A 17,625-nucleotide genomic window follows, 5' to 3' on the forward strand; every position below is an offset into this window, starting at 1 on the left:
AGTATAGTTGTGAATCATAAGCATGCCAAAAGCTGTTCCAACAATTTAATCATATGAGCAATGGCCTTTCAACATCTTGAGCACATGCCCTAGTCATGTTCAATTTACCAGTACAGGTCTAGATTCTGCTTGACAAATGTTGGTCTTGTCATTTTTTCTGAGATTAGATTTCAGTGACATTATGCAAGTTTTACCTGGAAGAAAGCTGCTATTCTTCTCCTGGTTGCTGGTGGTAACGCTTTTAAAAATAGCATAAGAAAATGCTATATGAAGTAATTGGATTGCTCAAAGGGTTTGCTGTAGGAAGTAACACTGGATTCTTCACTAATGGCCTTAACACAGAGGATAGCAATGGGACAGGTACAGACTTACTCTTTCTTGATATTTCAGTTGCTAAGGAAAAAGAAGTAGGGGTGAAAATGCTCATATCCATCTGGTCTGTTAGGGTGAGAACAGAGTAACTGACTGACAATAAGCTTTCTTCATCATGTAATGATGGCAAATTTTTACTTGTGTTTTGGTTGTAAATAGAAATCTATGATTCCTGCCTGACCAATTTGATGGCCTTCTATGATGGGGCTGCAAAAGTGATGGACAGGGGTGGAGCAGTTGATGTCATCTACCTGGACTTGTGCAAAGCATTCGACACTGTCCCGCATTACATCCTTGTCTCATCAATTTGATAGATGGACCACTCGGTGGATAAAGAACTGGCTGGACGGTTGCACTCAAAGAGTTGTGGTCAACGGTTCAATGTCCGGTTGGAGATCAGTAACAAGTGGAGTCCCTCAGGGATCGGTGTTGGGACCGATCTTGTTTAACATCCTTGTCAGTGACGTGGACAGTGGGATTGAGTGTGCCCTCAGCAAGTCTGTCGATGACACCAAGCTGTGTGGTTCAGTTGATACGCTGGAGGGAAGGAATGCCATCCAGAGGGATCTTGACATGCTTGTGAGGTGGGCTGATGCCAACCTCATGAAGTTTAACCATGACAAGTGCAAGGTCCTACACCTGGGTCAGAGCAATCCCAGGCACAGCTACAGGTTGGGCAAAAAGGAAATTCATGGCAGTCCTGCGGAGAAGGATTTGGGGGTGTTGGTCAATGAGAAAATTAACATGAGCCGGCTTCAGTGTGCGCTCGCAACCCAGAAAGCCAACCGTATCCTGGGCTGCATCAAAAGGAGCGTAACCAGCCTGTTGAAGGAGGTGATCCTGCCCCTCTACTCTGCTCTCGTGAGACCTCACTTGGAGTATTGTGTGCAATTCTGGTGTCCTCAACATAAAAAGGACATGGAACTGTTGGAACAAGTCCAGAGGAGGGCCACGAGGGTGATCAGGGGACTGGAGCACCTCCTGTATGAAGACAGGCTGAGAAAGTTGGGGCTGTTCAGCCTGGAGAAGAGAAGGCTTCACGGAGACCTCCTAGCAGCCTTCCAGTATCTGAAGGGGGCCTACAGGGATGCTGGAGAGGGACTCTTTATTAGGGACTGTAGTGATAGGACAAGGGGTAACGGGTTGAAACTTCAACAGCAGAGGTTAAGACTGGATATAAGGAAGAAATTCTTTACTGTTAGGGTGGTGAGGCACTGGAATGGGTTTCCCAGGGAGGCTGTGAATGCTCCATCCCTGGCAGTGTTGAAGGCCAGGTTGGATGAAGCCTTGGGTGATATGGTTTAGTGTGAGGTGTCCCTGCCGATGGCAGCAGGGTTGGAACTAGATGATCTTGAGGTCCTTTCCAACCCTAACTATTCTATGATTCTATGATTCTATGCCATTTCTGCCTTTTCCTTTGTTAGTTCTGATTGTCTGGATTGACACTGTCTCTGTTTATGATGATGGTGGAAATGAATTATTAGAATCCTTCATTCCCAAGATCTTCTGGTTGGTCTGTTTCAAGTCTTAAATGTGTCTTGTGTGTCCATTTGTTAGATCTCAGACAAAATCAAAGTAATTGCAAAACATTTTCCATTTTCTTTTTAGAAATAAGGTTCATGTCCATTCAAGGCGTGGGGTAATAAGACATGTATAAAAACATACCAAAATGAAGATCGAAGCATACCAAAGAGTGAGCAAGTGTACTGCCTAGAAGGCATTGTCTTAGACAAAGGATGCACTGCTATGACCACAAACAGCTGAATCGTCTTAAAGTGTGCTAAGCTCTGTTGGCTATTTAGTTTCCTATTAAAGTGATCTTATGTCAGGTCAAAACAAGACAAATTACTTCCGACAGACCTCTGGTCACAGTGTGGTAGCTAATCTTGTGATAAGGTTAATGTGGCTACAAGTACATCTTACTACTCCAGATAATGTGATTCAATGACTTATATATTCAAAAGTATAGGCTAAGCATATACATTCACCCTGTTCATCCTCTGTATAAGCACATTGAGAGATTCCAATTTTGCTCATCGACTGCATGCTGGAGAGGTCATTAAAAAACGTGGGCCGTGTGAAAGTAACAGAGAGTTTTTAATATAACCTTATCAATATCAAACAGAGAGAGAGAGTCCAAAATGCTTCCAGCCACAAAATATAGAAGGGAGAGGCAGGCCTTGGAAGTAAGTAGCTACCACCTGTCTCTATAGTGAGGCTTCTGGCAAGGTCACCTTGGCTGCTGAAATTGATTGTTCAGCCACCCTTGTGATAGAGTCAGGTAATATCACTATGTATGAATAGGTTACATTTTCATCAACTAGAGAACCATTCAAAGCTTGCTTCAGGTCTGATTTTTTGATATAAAAATATACATACGAATAGTGGCTATTGGTTTATTTTGTAGTTAATGAAGTGTGTCAAATTTATGGAAAATTTGGTACTAGCATATGAAAATTAATTTTTTTATCTGATGCACTTGAATTTGACAGTCTGTTTCTCTAAAGGGATTCTTTTTTTATTTTGGTTTGGCTTTAGGCAATCAGAAATCTGATACTGTGTGATACTGATTGCAAAATATTTCAAAGTTTGTCGGTGGCTTAGTTGAGTCCGTGCACAATTATGATTGAAGATGGACAGCAGATTTTTAGTTCTTTGTCCATTCAATCCTTTGAATGTCTTTCTGGTATATGCCAAATGAATTGCATGTTACTGGCTTGATAAAAATCTTATGTTAAGTTACAATACCTAGATCAGACTACAGAGTTTATGAACTCATGGCCTGAGCTTCAGAAGGACAAAGGTCTTGAGTGAAGCCTGCTAAAAGTGACAAGCTCAGCCCTGGGCTCTGAAAATGAGAAATGGAGTGCATGCGTGACAATGCTTCCACCGTACAAATGTGCGTCAGCTTTCAGGTATTGGTCCGTGTTGCACTTAGCCTTAGATTTTTCTGTCAGGAAAGCTCAGAGAAAGTGTCCGAATAGTTCAGTTGCTAGGATTTGCCCTACTGAAGAAATGTTTGCTGACATTATTTACAGAAAAACACAGTGGCTACAAGCAAGGGTTATAGAGAGAACACTGTTATGGAAGAGTATAAAATAGAAGCACTCCCCTAGTATATGTGAAGCTGAGGTTTAAGTTTGTCATCTCTGTCAGTGATCTGTAAAATAAACTGATATTTTACAGTCATCATCCCACTTGTTCTCTGCTTTACCCAGGAATTTCCCCCTGACAAAAAATGATAGAAGCACTCCTGTAAAACCTTTTAACAAAACACGATGTTCTGTCAGCTTGCATACGCAGCTGGTGCCTTCATTCACTCATTATGTGCCTTTCACAGTTAAAACCAGTAACAACAAGCTATCAGAATTAGTATTAAGTATCATACCAACATGGATTTTTGCCTACTAGCAGTGGTGATTAGCTGTAATTCTTTAAATAACGGTACCTGATACCAGGCATTTACATTATTGCTGGCTACAGCTCTTCAGGGAGGGTGTCATGGCATGCTGTCGCTGCTGTCACGCTGTTGACTGAAACCTATATGTTGGATATACTTGAGTTCTGGAATGCTTACCAATGTGAGCACTGTTCTTCAGATTTACCCCGTTTTCCTCAGCAATTTGTGAGGCCCTGGTCTGCTACATACCACTGTACATATTCTGAAGCGAAAGTTTGCTGAACCACTTTAAGTTCCTTAATATAAAAAGCATACAGCTGTACATAGTCCTGCATCTGTGCCATCCCTTCAAAGTGAAGGCATTCCTGAATACCATGCTCTCTGTGTTGTGCTTCACAACAAAATGGTTTCAAAAGTATTTAGAGATCATTTTCTTTCTTTGATAGTGATGTTACATGTATGCCAGCAAAAGATCAGAGAGAGGATGGAGGACTGCTCTTTAAATAGTGGTAAAAAGATTATTCAATAATTCTTAAAGTTGTTTCAAAATCCACTTAGTAAATTCTAAACCCAGGACAGTAAATTTCTAAACCTGTGAATGACTTCCCAAGTGCATATATACAGAAATGATGGTCAGGCTGACCTACACATATTATTCTATTGTACTTACAATGGTGTCTGGTAAAAGCACAAGTAATTACAGAAATTATCTGGTTCTATTTCTGTATTTTTATTAAAACAGAACCAGAGATTATTCCCTGGTATACATAGCATTTGGCTCTGAGATTCTCCCAGGCCTCAGTAGCCCATGACAAAATTGTAGCTGTGTGTGCATTTGGGTGGAGGGTGTCATTTTAAAGTGCCAATAGCAGGAAATAATGTGTGGACTGTGTGAAACTCAGAATATGTGTTGTATGCCGTGGGATGTGGCATACATGCATATGGGGATGTTTAAGGTATTAAATCCGACTGGAATACAACTGGAGGTCTATGCAGAGAGAAAAGAGCCCAAACTTGGTCTTTCCTCTTCTGTACTGTCTCTGGGAACTGCTTTTAGCATGTGCAGCCCCAGCTGTGCCTGGACACTGTCCAGGGGGAAAGCTTGTTGAGACAGGCCAGTGTGATGCAGGAAAGCAGGCTGCTAAGGGAGATTTTGGTGTTGAGGGGAGTCCCTGGGGATCCAACTTGCTCTCCTGGCCTTTTTTTTAAGATAGTATCATAGATGTATTATGAGAGACCAGTTTTCTCCTATAGTGAAAATGTAATGATATATCTTGATAAATCCTGATATTTTAACTGTGGATATGATACTATATCTGCTTAGCTGTTATGATCTAGCATCATAATGTGCCATGCAGAAATGTTCAAGGTAACGTTTCCTGCAGGTGTCATGTGAGACTTGGTGAATTGATAAGACTGCATTGCTTATTTTTGTAGTAGCTGGGTATCTTTGCACATCGCTGCATTGGGCCACATAAGCAAAACAAAAGGCCCAATGAAAAGGGAAAATTGTCTTTTTCTCTCTCTTGTGATTTCCTCACTTATGTTGCTCCAGTGTTTTTTTGCAAGGTCTACATTCTCTCCAAATGTATTTCTCTTCAGACTCTGTATCCCCCTCTGCCAGGGGCTGTTTCTACTTAGGTTAATCCAGCACAGAGACCATAAGTTCCACAGTTACAGCTATGGTGTCTCTGACTGGTACATTAAACACTGACCTTTTAATGTGAGACTGGGCCAAAGATTCTTAACGGCAAAGAGTGCATTGTGACATTTTAAAAAGCAAATGTCAAACATGGCATTAATGAAACATACAAAGTACCATTACAGAAGACAGAAGAAGATTTAAGGCTTCATATTAACTTATCAAGAATAAGTGGTACCTCAGTCGTACCTGTGAGGTACCTAGGCTAGTTGCATTCCTACAGAGTAGAAGAACTGGAAAATTCTACTAATCTAATACTAATCCAGTGGTAATCCCAGAGATTTTCTATTAGAAGTCAAGAGTAAAGCTATAGTTCTTGTGCTGCACATTTGTCAGAAAATTTTGTGTGTATGGAGGGTCTAAGAAGTTTTTGATTGTATTGAAACACAATGATTTATAAAAAGAAGAATACAGCCATACCTCATACTACTGTTTTTCAAATATTGTATAATTTTACCTAGGACACTGTGGTTATCCCCTAAAGAATATAAGGTAAATTAAGCTAAACCAATTACAAAATAATCAGCAAGATTTATAGATTCTCTTTCTTTGCTCTTTTTACATACTCATTGATGTTTCTGTGTTTTCTGCGTATCATTTTAAGATGATAAATATGCTGGAAAGAAAAAACCAGCAACATTGTGGTATTTGTTCAGTAATTTGACAGGCAATAGATGCAAAAAAGCTAGCTGTTAAATAAATTATCTTGTCAGTAGCATAAAGAAGTAGTATATGTGTAGTTACTCTGTTTTTTGTTAAAGGGCATACTCCCTTACACATTTCAAAGCAGCATGGGAGTTGAATTGAATCACAGATGCAGAAGACAGGCTGAGAAAGTTGGGGCTGTTCAGCCTGGAGAAGGCTGTGTGGAGACCTCATAGCAGCCTTCCAGTATCTGAAGGGGGCCTACAGCGATGCTGGAGAGGGACTCTTTATTAGGGACTGTAGTGATAGGACAAGGGGTAATGGGTTGAAACTTCAACAGCAGAGGTTAAGACTGGATATAAGGAAGAAATTCTTTACTGTTAGGATGGTGAGGTACTGGAATGGGTTTCCCAGGGAGGCTGTGAATGCTCCATCCCTGGCAGTGTTGAAGGCCAGGTTGGATGAAGCCTTGGGTGATATGGTTTAGTGTGAGGTGTCCCTGCCGATGGCAGGAGGGTTGGAACTAGATGATCTTGAGGTCCTTTCTAACCCCAACTATTCTATGATTCTATAATCCTGTGATTTTTGTATGTTTAAAAGATAAACTATAGTATTCTTCTTTTGGTGTCTAGCAAGTTATACTTGTCAGAAAGGTGGACTCAGCAGCTGAAGATACTGTATGGTTTCTTAACTCTTTTACATGTTCAGATGATACGAAGCTTTCCACAGTGTCAGTTTATTCCATCTAGGTGAAACTAGGTGGTGTCTCACCCTTCTGAGCTATGGAGATAATATTTAGAATCAAAATACTATTCCTTGGTTTTCAAGAAGTTTCTAATTCAAATAATATCACTAGTTATAAAATGTTATCGTTGTGAGTCTTATGCAAATACAGGACCAGTTCTTTAGCTGTTTCTGTATTTACACACAAATGTAAATGCTGACTTACTATTAAGTCATACAGTTTTAGTGAAGCTTAACAGGCAAAACTGCTTTTAACCAACTAAGAATTACAGAAACATATTATTTTAGGAAGATAGTAAAATCCATTAAATTTAACATGTTTCCACTGACCTACTTTTTTTGGGCAAATCTAAGAATAAATTAAAAATTCAAATGGTAGTTATTGCTTACTTTTACTATTGAACATATTTGGTTTTAGTTGCTTATACATTTTTGAAAGTCAAGATGCACATCTAACTTTAACAGGTTAAAGCTGACATTAATTATCATTTGGAGATTGAGTCTGGAGCTTCAAAGACTTTAAAACTTTGTATTTCCTGATTTTTCTATTAACTCCCATTTGTGTTGATTAAAATAATGGATGAAAATCTTTTGAAAATCATCATCAGTGAACATAAAGGCAGCAAGTGGAAGAAACAAAGCAAGGTTGAATTTTGGAATTGACTGGCATGGATGTGAGCTAAACCCTAGGCAAGTTGTGACATTGGGCTTTCAGGTTGGGGATTATGTTACAATTGAGATGCTATCCATAAGTAAAATCCAGAAAATTCATTAATTAAATAAACTTCAGGATTAAAAGAGGTTGATCTGCAATGGTCTCCAAAGTGCATGGCAGGAAGAAGAAAAGCCCTTTTAGCAAACCTGAAAGTTTCTCCTCAGACGTGATATATAAGCGAAACAAGTTCAGACAAATTCCATATAAGAGTCATAGTAAAGGCTGGATCTGTAGCTTTTGTAATCTCCATGTAGTGGTTCTTTAGATAGTCTTTGGATAAACAGAACCTGAGATTAGAATTGCAATGTTGCTATTTTTCCAAAGTGGAAACATATGATTTTGAAAAGCTGTTATTCTTTTGTTTATTCCATATGCTCTTTAGGTTTCATGCAGGGATAATCTGCTCTTTGAAAACTCTAGGAGTGAAAAGTACCCAACTCTCTCATCTCAGAATTAGCCTTGTTACCTAAATGGAGATCATCTTGTGCGATTCATCAAAATCTTTCTTACTGAATAAAGAAAGAAAATAATTTTTGATCAAGACATTGTATTCTGTATAGAATGTGTCTTTCCTGCGGTTTACAAGCTTTCTGATAATCTATGATATCTAAGATAATCAGCTGTAAAGGTGGGGGACCAATAAGCACTAACAGAGTAGCTAACAATTCTCCATCAATTTCATTCTTTTTCTCTCCATTCTCCTGTATGATGTATGCCTTCCTGAATCTTGTGAAGTTTCTGTATCCATATGGTTATTGAACTCAGTGGTCTTTTGAACTCTTAAAAAGATATGTGATAGTTGTGCGGGAAGGTTTAAAAGTCTGAATATATTGAAGGTTCATGGGTGAAGGAATGATGTGGACAGTGTGAAAAGACACTGATATATATTTTTTCACTTAAAATTAATTTTGAATGGAGCTGAGTAATTTTTCCCAGGTAGGTGTCATGGACAATACACACTGGAATCCAAAGAGGAACAGAATGCTTTTGTCCAGGTTCAGGTTCAAGATGGAGGTGATTTGACTCTTTATCTATTAAAAAATCCCATTTATTACACACCTTCTAAAATATATTTTCTCTTTACAAGTTGGTTTAGGTAGAATATTGAATATTTTATTACATTAGTTTTCTTTTAATAAGACTTTTAATATTGTGGTGTCTTGTAAACCTGCAAACTGAATCTGTAGGAAATCAGGTTCCTTGGCCAGTATCAGAAATCAGAGGCCTGTATTTCAGGGTTCACAGTCAAAACAATTTTCCAAATGCAGTCCAGTAGCGTAAAAGAAAAATGGCTATTAGGCTACAGCACACATAAAACAGAGGAATATTGATTCCTAAGTCTTTAATCCTAGGTGCACCAGCAAAACAATTTATTTTTATGTGGGTTTTTTTTTTCAAATAGAGTGTTTTACCAATAGAGTTTTGCTAAGACTGTAAGAATAAATTTTTCCTATGAGGAAATGTTAGTAATAGGGTTACAATTTGAACTGCATAATCTTTTATGATTCTTTTTCTTTAAAAGCCTATTTGTGTTAACTGGTTTTAATTGAATGACTTTAGAGTGCTCAAAAGCCTGAATCAGGCCAACATGTTAAGTGGGATACATTTCTCAAGTAACAAATTTAATGATCAGCTTTGAAAGTTAAGCTAAGACAGAATCAATTACCCCCTAGGGATATGTGTTCAAGTTTAATGGATTTGACCAAAGCAGATTTTCCTAGTATTTATAGTTGCTCTTCAGTAGATGGTTAAGAAAACATATGTTGTTTAACTGAAGAAAACAAAGAACTAGTGTAGTCTTATTTATCAATCTATTCATGACTGCAGTTTTAGCCCTCTCAAACTAATGTATCTTTTAACATTTTTCTTATCAGGAATTCCACTGTATGGGTTTAAAGCATTGAGAGAGCAACTTAATCTTATTGGGGCTGGATTGGTATGCCTTGACATGTGGTCAGGCAGGTGTACTTAGAAAAAAAGTCTTGTCAGTTGTTTCTCTTGATGATGGTGACAGGCACTGCTTAATGATTCTGTGTATTCATTCAACCACATTCTCAAAATATGCATGAGACCTTTTAGGAGGTTTCATTACTTTTTGTCTTTGAAAGGCAGTTTCTTGACAGACACGGAACTCTGGAGATTGTCTGGGCCCCCTTGCCTGTACAGAATACCTCAGACTCACTCAGCAGGTCTAATAATCTGTCCTCATTGTTTTGTTTTTCTTAAAGAAAATTTTAGTCTTGATTGCCATCTGGCCACTGAAGTAATATTTTCGCATACGTTGTCTAAGACATGGATCTTCTGAGTGTACCAGTAAAAAGGCACTGAGCATCCTATCCATTGAGTATGATACATATTATTGCTGAAAATTAGGTACAGTTATACATTGTAATATTGTGCCAAGGCCACAAGGCAGCAACATGATTCAGAATGTAATTTGTGTCCCAGATTGCATTTGCGCTCCTGCACCAGTATCCCAAACTCTATACATAAAATGCTGTAATTTTCAATGGTATTCTTGGGGCATTATAAGAGTGCTTGATTGGTGTGTGGGAAATTGCAGAGCTCTCTAGGTCTTAGTTATCCTAAGACATGCTCATAGCCAGTGTACATGAAATGGCACTGTGGATCTCCCCAGTTTAGACCAACTTTAATTGCCAACATATACCCATTAAGATATTACTGTAAAGGCATATTTTAACCCTCATATCATGCCACATTGTCTTGAGGAGTAATATGCCTTTTCTATAACAAGCTAGATAATAATGAATTTTTGTTCACTGGGTTGCCCCATCAATGTCAGAATGCCAAATAGGAGACAGTTTGTGAGCCATAGGATAATCCCATAGAATGGTCTCACTGGGACTGAGAAATACATCAGCAGAAATGACTGGACATACTGTGTGCATGCCCCATGTTAAACAACAGAGAACTACTGTCTGAGCCCATGACATACACTTATAGCATGATTCTCCTCGCACCCTTGCCCTCCCTTTATAGCCTTGGGCCCAATATTCAGTGTTGACAGATCTGATGCTGTGAAAGAAAAGAAGAAAAAACCTAACTCATATTGAGAAAAGTATCTGTCCCAGACTCAGTGGTGCACTAGAACATGTCCTGTTTCCTGATAAATATTTTCAAAATCGCCATGTTAGAGTAAGAGTGCAGGAATTGTAAGAGAAGCAAACTTTGTGACAATGTGTAAGTTTGCAAACATCTGGTCTAATTCAACAATCTGACCAAAGCACTCATGAGGAGTATTTTGTATTGACCCAAATAATGGCTTTAAAATTTACTAGGAATTACACAGATAATGTTTGATGCCATACAGCTTACCTCCTGTGTCAGTGTCAAGGCAAAACATATTAAACAGCTGAACACTATCATCCCTTTTTCTTTCCTTAGAACATGTAAAACTCCCCCTGACAGCTTGGGCTGTGTCCCTTGATATAGGCTAGGTGTAGTCTCCTTAGCAAGGGCAATGGATTCTTACAGGGAGTGGGAAACTGAGGTCTTTCTTATGTCAAAAGCCAAAGTAATGATGGAGGAAATTTTAGGTTGTGCCAGAATTGGAGTCAAAAAGAGTGAGTGTATTTTTTGCCCATGCAGACTCAATCTTCAAGAGCCAGTGTTCTCCATGCCAATATGTGGTGTCTGCCAATTCCAGGGGCAAGGAAGTTCTGGAAAAACGCAGGTAAGCAAAAGGTACAAGAGTGGTTTTCCCCAAGTTTTTCTTCCCCTCAACCTCCTTTTTTTTTTTTTTATCCCACTCTCTTGTGCTATGAGGAAATAAATAGCTAGAGTGAAACCAAGTCTATTTACAGTTAATCTGTGGACACATAATGTAGGCAAAACATGGGAGCAACAGTGATAATCAGAAAGACCTTGTCAAAGCCATTGGAAGTGTTTGTGGATAACTGCTGTGTCCAAAAATTCTCTGTGCAGCCTGCCATAGTTGGCCATAGCTAAAGCTCACTGGATAAGCATATATCAAATACCTTTCAAGCATAATTAGGTGTGAACACAAATATGTAAAGACAGGACATTGGGACTTTGAACTGCTACTAGAATGGGGGGATGCAAAGAATCACAGAATCCTAAGGGTTGGAAGGGACCTCGAAAGAACATCTAGTCCAACCCCCCTGCAAGAGTGGGGTAACCTAGGGTATCCACTGATCTTAATCTGCTTGTACCCCTAAACATTCTTTCTTAAAAGAAAAAAAAAATTCCCAACAAAGAAACAGGATGCTAGCAAATACTCCATGGACTGTGTTTGAAAAATCCTTTTGGTGCATACCAACCTAAGAAACCAGGCTCAGGAATAAAAGGAACAAGGAAACCATACCCTGAACCTGGACTAGCAGATTTGCGTGGATTGTTTTGAACACAGATTCAGCAGTCTGCTTTTCTCAGAGTCCCTATGTCAGTTCCACAGCCCAGACCAAATGCAGTCATAAAGCTTTTTTTCAATGTTAGAGGAATGCACTGCTCTTTGCCGAGAGGATTAGATCAAGCATTCAAGACTTCTAAGTAAAAGAAAGAGCATGACAATAAAATTTTAAAGATATAAAATCTTTTGCCATTCATTCCTTGTACTTCAGACTCTTGCTGTCTTCCTATTAAAAAGAAACTACTGTAGCACTCCTCAGTAATAGATCCCAATAGTGCTACTGTAATATGTCTTTTAAAAAAAGGGAAATAAAACCTTTTTAAAAAGTTTTATGCTCTTCTTTACCTGTAATATTTTGTATTATGGTCTTTACTACTATTTATTGCTTTACTATACAATTGCATTGACTTACTGTTCTGGCACTGAAGAATTGGTTCCCTTTTTTCCAATTTAGACTAACCTGCTCCTCAAAAGGTGCAAAATTCAAAGAATTCTTACAGTTAAAGGAATCTTCTAATGTTTTGGTAGTCATGATTTATTGGTATTTCAGACTAACATTTCCTAACTCATTTTATCTTGCTTTGTTTAAACCAAAGAAGATCTTGAGAGGTAATATCCTGCTGCTCATTTATTTAAACTTGTTCTATGTTTCCTTCTGAACATTGATCTGTTTTGTCTTGATCTAAAACATGATAATGGGTTATAATACACTGGCTTCAGGTGAATGCTTCCTATTCTCTGACCCTCTCCTAAGAATTTTCCACTTGGCTATCACAGAGCCTAGACACTAATAGCTTGAATTAAGACTTTGCACTGAGCAATTTTTCATTTGCTCTTACCTTAAGCAAATGCAAGATACTATAGAAAACCTCTAGAGCCTGCGCTTCTAACTGTTATTACAGTACCATAGGAAAGAACTACTGCTTATTTTCCTTCCTGGTACCACTTTAGTGTATCTAAATGACAAAGTTAGGGTGGCATTGAGTGAGAGTTCACACAGCTCTTCTCATTGCAAATGTGTTTAGTATGATCGACGTCTTCCTTTAAAGTCAGCTATTCAGCTAGGACTTGGTTTCTATCACATTTTATTCCTGCACACGATCAGAAATATGTATTCTATGTTGTAGGAGGCCAGAAGATCTATGGGCAAACATAAAAACTTAACCCTCATGAAGTCCTGTTTGTTTTCTGCTGTTACTTCACAAGAGCTATTGGTATGGGCTCAGTATCATGAATGAGTACAGGTTTAAACTAAGAGCAGAATAGAGAATTTAGAAAGTACAGACAGTTTTCAGTGGGTATATAGTTTAGATGTGGAACTTTGATAAGCTTTTTGTTTGTAGCTAACTGACTAAAACAATAGATCAGAAACTGTTTTCATTGATAGATGTATTAGCATAAAAAGGCAAACCTGGGAGCTTGTTGAGTTTTGCTACTTTGTTCTTTTTAAATACAATCTGCTTTTCTCTAAGAAGAAATGACATTAGGAGAGAAATGACCAAACGAACAAGCATACAAGCTAAAAATTATTAGGTTTTATAAAATTTTCGTACATGAAAATTCTTGACAGAATTCTCTCAGAACTATTTTTCTGACATTTACCATGCAAAAGGCTTGTCCTTTTAATCGTCTCTGGTTTTAAACATTTGTACGTTTTAAAACTCTTCCAGCCATTGTCCAGCACTCACTGATATTTCTAGCTTGCAGAATACAATAACCTTATAATAATTCAGGAACTTCACTGCAGTAGAACTGCACAGACATTGACACGACAGTCATAGAACAGATTAGAGTTGATAATTTTATTAATCTTAAACCAATATTATTTTATATGACTCAGCATAATTAACTAAATTTTTTGTTTCTTGGATTTCTGCTTTACTTCTCTTCCACTTTTTCATACATTTAAACCTAATATTTCAGCAATAGGTTTAAAATTCGATAGAATTCAGTACAATATTATTTACATATTATTTACCATTGCTGCTGTTTTGAAAAAGAGTTAGTAAAGCTGTTTACAAGAGATACAATATCCATTAGCAAATTGCCACATAGTTTTATTTATTTTAGTCAAGTCTTTCAATAAAGGTCTTCCCTGACTCACATAAAGTGTTCAAGTTTCAAAAAGATGTGAGCCTCATTTCTGTTTACTATCAAATATTACAATAATGATATGAATTAAATTAAGCTTAGAATTAAGCTAGTAAGATCTCAATGGGTTATTTGTGTGGGGAGAATACCCATGAAAACCTCAGAACTATTTATCGGCTTTCCTAAATGAGAAGACATCATCTGGAAATACTTTGCATTCTATGCTAATGTCAGTGAACATGGCACACTGAAGATAAGCTGAACCCAAAAACTGGGAAATGGGATTTTAAAATTACGACAATTACCAAATGGATTTTAGAGGATGTATAATGTTTGAAACTCATGCTGCATATAATAAATATGAACTTTTTTCCAAATATTATTTTAATAAATGGAGTAATTAGTAAGCACATCTTGTGAAAAAGTATTCACTCAAGCTGTCTTACAGATTTCATCCTTAATAATTTCATTTGATGGAGATCATCATCTGTATTTCTTATCTAGAGAATACCTATGTATCTTTTAAAATAGCCTCCTTTTTATATTCTAGGAACAGTTTGTGTGGTGGTTGTTGTAGATTAAAGTCATAATAGAAAGATTTATGTGAGCATAAACCGCTCAAAAGTTAGATGTGTTCCATACTATCTGTTTTACTTGACAGACTCTGGATGCCTGGTTCATAGGAAGACAACATTTTTTCCTGACTGTTTTCTGATGAACAGTGTTGATGAAGCTCCAGGATCCTAAATGGCACAGAAAATCAGGTATTCAGGTAATATTTAAGTCTCTGCATACTGCTATCTCATACATAGTGTTACCATCTCAGCCGTGTTTTTTGAACAGGGAATATACATTGCAAACAATACATGCTGTCAGACTGTTTTTTTTTTTTTTTTAAGTTGTCATGGTTTAAACCCAGCCAGCAACTAAATATCATACTCATCTTCCCTCTTTCTGCCTCCCCCAGTGGTATGGGGAGGAGAATCAAAGAATGTAGAACCCATGGGTTGAGATAGGAACAACTAAAATACAATATAATACTGCTATTAATAATGATAATAAGGAGAGAGATATAAAACTAAAGGAAAAAAGGAAAAAAAAGCCCCAACAAATTAACCAATGCACAGCATTGGTTCACCACCCACCAACCAATACCCAGCCTGACCTGACCAGTGATCTTCCCTTCTGAGTGACTCCCCCCCAGTTTATGTACTGGCCATGATGTGCTGTGTTGTGGAATATACTTTTAGCTAGTTTGGGTCAGGTGTCCTGTCTCTGCTTCCTCTCTTCTTCCTCCCAGCTTCCTGTACCCCTCCTCACTGGCAGAGCATGAGACTGAGAAGTTCTTAGGGTAAGCCTACTTAGCAAAAACTAAAACATTGGTGTGTTATCAGCCTTGTGCTCAGACTGAAGCCAAAACAGCACTGCACCAGTTACTAGGAAGAAAATTAACTCAGTTCCAGCCAAAACAAGGACATAAGTGTACAGGTTCTGATTTTGTGATGATCTATACAAATAGATGACCAGGCAGAGTGCCAGTGACTTACTGCTGTCTATGCAAGGAATCTATCTGTGGGGCTTATCATTGGGGTGGGGCCGTATGTAGATGTAACACCATTCATGGAACTCCATGTTCATGTCAGACAGAGAGCAATAAGTCATAGGATCCTCAAATGTAAAGCTTTGATATTAAGTCAAAATAGTTTCAGTCTATTATTTGTGACATTTTCTTCTTTGTAGGAGAGCGTAAGTGCTATCTTACCATGGTACTTGAAACTGTTAGTTTCAGAAAAAAAGTGTTTCTACTACTACTCCTCCTACTTTTTCATTTAAAGTGCTAAATTTTGACTTCTCTGCCTCTGCCGGGAGCTATATCCCTTGAGAAATACTTATCAAATGTATGAGTTGTATCATCTTTCTTAAAAGAAGTACACTGTGAACTTATGAATAGTAAATCAGAGAGCTGAGACGACACTGTTGTTTAATTATTAGAGTGATTAAAAATTAACTGTCATTTTTTATTGACTTTCTATTCTTCTGTACATTTAGAAGCCAAGTGAAAAAGAAGGCCCTGATACTCATCAATATCTATGTCTTTCTAACATTAATATTTGCAGGAATTATTTTAAAATCAGCCTAATACATTTCCAGACATAGGTATAGACCATTATAGATTTTGTTAGCACTCTTTCAAAAAAGCAGTTGAAAGCATGATGGTAAATGCAGCCCCTTCTCCACTGTCAGAAGCTTTGAAGACTGCATCTCCTTTAAGAGCATATCAGCAATTAAAAAAAAAAAAGGGCTCCATTTATTAGTTCTCATTCCACAGAGATCTTTGTGCATCCATTATGAAGTGCATATGGAATGTAAAGAGTTTCTGATAGCATATGGATTCTCTATAGAGGGCAATTCTCTTATCACGTGCCATCATTTCTGTTTCTTGTCATTATAATTTTAGAGCCTCTTGCATAAAAATTGTTGTGCTTATTGCTGCTGAGTTCAGCTCTTCCCACTTCTTTTTTATCATCCAGTAACACAAGTCTTTTTAAAAAATGTCATCACTGACATGCCAGAGAGACAGGATGCCATGCAGAAGGACCAGGATAGGTTCAAGAAGTGGGCCCATGTGAATCTTTTATGGGTCAACAAGGCCAAGTGCAGGGTTCTACACTTGCTCTGGGGCAATCACCAGTATCAATACAGGCTGGAGATGAAAGGATTGAGAGTACTAGCACTGAGGAGAAGGATTTGGGGATACTGGTGGATGAAAAACTGGACATGACCTTGCAGTATGCTCTCATAGCTCAGAAAACCAACCATATGCTGGGCCGCATGGAAGGAAGCTTGGCCAGCAGGTCAAGGTGGGTGATTCTCCCCCTCTACTCCCCTCTTGTGAGACCTCACCTGCAGTACTGCATCCAGCAATATAGCAGGTATACAATAAATAGTACTTGTAATTTCTGCTAAAATACCTTTTAGGATTTCTATTTAAATAGAATGTCAGGGGTTTGGATTAGTTAAAATGATACACTGAAATACAGATATCTTCTTTGGTTCATTTTGCATTGTGCACTGAGTTTTGTCTTTGTGTCTGAGAAAGAATGAAATAAACCCAAAAAGCAGCCTGCATAAGCTTATTGCAGTTGTGTGGCTCTACTATCAGACTGCGAAATAGCTCAGCCACCTTTAATACCTAAATGTGACTGTGCTACACAACAAAAAATCACTACTTTTCAGCCTCATAATTCACAAGAAACAATTACACATGCATAGAAATGTGAAAATTTCAGTGGAGTAATCATCAGGCCAAGTGAAGACAGAAACCTATGTGATTACTTGCTGTAACCTTGAGCTGCACTGCCACTCAGACGACTTACAGAGCAAGTTTATGTTCTACCAGTCCTTGTTTGTGGTCATGTCACTCTCTGAAGGTCAGGTCTCCAGAGAAGCATAAATGCTGCATTGAATTAAGTGCTTAAAAATCCCCTCATTTTTACCAGTTCTTCAGTATTGTTTCCCTGTGAGTATGCATGGACTATCTAACCTTCATGGCTGCTGTCTGCAGT

The sequence above is a fragment of the Melopsittacus undulatus genome, chromosome 1 (genome assembly GCF_012275295.1).
Source record: "Melopsittacus undulatus isolate bMelUnd1 chromosome 1, bMelUnd1.mat.Z, whole genome shotgun sequence".
NCBI lineage: Eukaryota > Metazoa > Chordata > Aves > Psittaciformes > Psittaculidae > Melopsittacus > Melopsittacus undulatus.